Genomic DNA, 3,702 nt, shown 5'->3' with positions numbered 1-3,702 from the left:
TTAAAAAATGAAATTAAAAAATTCCTTGAATCAAATGAGAATGAAAACACAACATACCAAAATCTTTGGACACACTAAAAACAGTGATCAGAGGCCAAAGTATAGTAGTAAATGCACACATCAAAAAAGAAGAAACAGCCAAAATCAACACTTTAAACCAACATCTCCAACATAGAAAAAGGACAGCAAGAAAAGCTAACAGTCACCAGAAAAAAAAAAAAGAAATAATAAAGATTTGAGCAGAAATCAATGAAACAGAAAATAGAAAGACAATAGAAAAAATCAAGTTTAGAAATTGGTTTTTTGAAATGATTAATAAAATGGACAAACCACTGGCAAATTTAACAAAGGAAAGGGGGAGAGAATACAAATAACATGAATAGGAAATGAAATGGGTGACATCACAACAGAACCAACTGAAATAAAAAGTATAATATCAGAATACTATGAAGAACTGTACTCCAACAAATCTGAAAATCTGGAAGAAATGAACAGATTTCTAGAAACACATTACTTACCTAAATTAACACAGACTGAGGTAGAAAAGTTGAACAGACGCATAATAAAAGAAGAAATTGAACAGGTCATAAAAAAAATTACCAACAGCAACAACAAAAAAGCCCTGGCCCAGGAACTTTCACCAGGGTATTCTACCAAACATTCAGAGAAGAACTGACACCAATCCTACTCAAACTACCCCAAAACATACAAAAGAATGGAATCCTCCCCAACCGTTTTATGAAGCAACTATAACCTTCATACCAAATCCAGGTAAAGACATCACTCAAAAGGAAAACTACAGACCAATATCTCTCATGAATATTGTTGTTGTGGTTATATGCCATTGAGTCGAACCCAAATAATAGCAACCCCTCCTTGGGTTTCCAAGGCAGTATCACTATGGAAGTAGATTGCCCAACCTTCCTTCCAAGGAGTGGCTGGTGGGTTTGAACCTCCAGCCTTATGGTTAGTAGTCAAGTGCCTTAGGCATTATGCTACTAGAGCTCCCTCCTGAATATAGAAGCAAAAGTCTTCAACAAAATTCTAGCAAATAGACTCCAAAAACATATCAAGAAAATAATTCATTATGACCAAGTAAGGTTCATATCGGGTGTGCAAGGATGGTTCAACATTAGGAAAACAATCAATGTCATCCACCACATACATAAAGGAAAGAACCACATGATGTTATCAATCAATGCAGAAAAGGCATTTGATAAAATCCAACACCCATACCTGATCAAAACTCTCAGTAAAATAGGAATAGAAGGGGCATTCTTCAAAATAATAAAGAGCATATATACAAAACCCACAACCAACATTATTCTCAATGGAGAGAGACTTAAACCATTCCTCTTGTGGACAGGAACCAGACAATGATGCTTCTATCACCACTTCTATTCAACACTGTATTGGAAGTCCTAGCCGGGGCAATAAGGCAAAGGGAAATCAAAGGCATCCAAATGGTTAATGAAGAAGTCAAACCATAATAAATGGTGCTGGCAAAACTGGATATCCATTTGCAGAAAAATGAAACAAGATCTGTACCTCACACTGTACACAAAACTAACTCCAAATGGATCAGAGACTTAAATGTGAAATCTAAAGCTATAAAGTTCCTCAAGGAAAAACTAGGGACAAAGTTAGGGGCCATCAATATGCCATAAATAGACTGTCAAGCATAACTCAAAATCTACAAACAGTAGAAGATAAACTAGATGAATGGGACCTTCTAAAAATTAAAATTTTATGTGCATACAAAAACTTCTATGAAAGAGTCAAAAGAGAACCTACAGATTGGGAAAAAATATTCAGCAATGACATATCTGACAAGGGACTAATCTCTAGAATATATAGAAAACTCCAACACCTCAACAACAAAAAGACCATTAATCTAAAAATAGGCAGAAGACCTGAATTGACACTTCACCAAAGAGGATATTCAGGCGGCCAACAAACATGAAGAAATGCTCATGATCATTAGTCATTAGAATATGCAAATAAAGACAACAATGAGATACCATCTTGCTCCACCACTAGTAGCAAAGTTCAACAAGACAGAAAATAACAAATACTGCCAAGGATGTGTTAAGATTGGGACTCTCATACACTGATGGTTGCACTGTAAAATGATTCAACCACTGTGGAAAGCAGTATGATGATAATTCATTAAAAAGTTGGAATTAGAAATACCATTTGACCCAGCCATTCCATTACTAGGTATATAACCTAAAGAAGTGAGATCCAGGACAAGAACAGATAGATTCACACCTATATCCATCATAGCATTATTTACAAGAGCAAAAAGATGGAAAAAATCTAGATGTCCATCAACAGAAGAATGGATAACCAAACTATAGTACATACACACAATGGAATACTATGCAACCCTAAAGAATGATGTGGAATCTGCAAAACACTGCATAGTGTGGATGAACTTGGAGGACATTATGCTGATTGAAGTAAGTCAATCACAAATATTGTATTAATCCATTACTGTAAAAAGTTAGGAAAGGTTTATATATGGAAGGAAATTTTCTTTGTTGCTTACCAGGGGTGGAAAGGGAAGAGATGGAATACTGTTAGATAGGTAGAGGCAAGTATTGATTTGGGTGAAGAGAAAGGTATTGTACCAAATGTGAGTGATCAACACAGTGGCATTGAAGAAGAAGAAAACAAAGAGAGGTGTATGAGAGGTACAGACAACAAAGATGAACCCTTTTGCACATACAGTAATGTGTTGTCAGTGAAGGCAAATGTTGATATACATATTGATAGATGGGTGGACAGGCTGAACTATTAGGTGTGTTTATGCAGGGGGGGAATGTGCCCAAGACCATGTATAGGTTTGACAGACAATTTTTCTACAAGTGTATTGATATGTTCTGTAAAAATTCCTGGGTATATAGTAGAATTGACAGGGGACAGGGTTGTAGTCACTTCTTGGCCACAGCCAGCTACTCAGAGGGAGTGAGTAGTTGGATCTGTGGGATTGGGACCACAGTCACAGGGGACATCAAGGTCAATTGGCATAACATACTGCAAAAAAAACATTGCTCCACATCCTACTTTGGCAAGTAGCAACTAGAATCTTAAAAGTTTGCAAGTGGCCATCAAGATGCAACAAGGGTCTCTTCTCATCCAGGGCAAAGAAGACTGAAGAAAACCAAAGATGCATGGAAACAATTAGTCAAAGTGAATTGTACACCATGTGATCCTCAGCCTATAGGACTATGAGACCAGAAGAACTAGATGGTGCCCATATACCACTGTCAACCACTAGGAAGGACATCTATGTAGGAATTCCTGGATAGAGTGGAAGAACAATATGGAACAAAACTCAAAATCATTTTTTAAAAAAAGGACCAGGTTTGCTGGTCTGATAGAGCCTGATGGAACCACTGAGATTATGGACCCCAGCTGCTCTTCATGTCTGGAATTAAACCCACTCCTGTGGCTTACACTCAAATAAAAGACAGGTATGTGAGCTGGACATTTGCATTAAGTAGATAGATTCCTTGGAAAGAAAAATTATGGGAGAATAGAACGGCTGTATATGCACAGGGAGAGAGCTCGGGGGCAGGAGTGCATGGGAGGGAAAGACACAGGGAAGAGGTAACTATGGGGAGGAAGTGGGAGGGGAGCTGTTGCATCGTGGGAAATTGCAGTCAATGTCATCAGACAAAGTGTATGTGAACTTCT

Source organism: Orycteropus afer, unplaced genomic scaffold, assembly GCF_000298275.1.
Source record: "Orycteropus afer afer isolate SDZICR_OR568_19922 unplaced genomic scaffold, OryAfe1.0 scaffold00146, whole genome shotgun sequence".
Lineage (NCBI taxonomy): Eukaryota > Metazoa > Chordata > Mammalia > Tubulidentata > Orycteropodidae > Orycteropus > Orycteropus afer.
The sequence above is the reverse complement of the archived record's forward strand: the minus strand, read 5'-3'. Positions refer to the sequence as shown.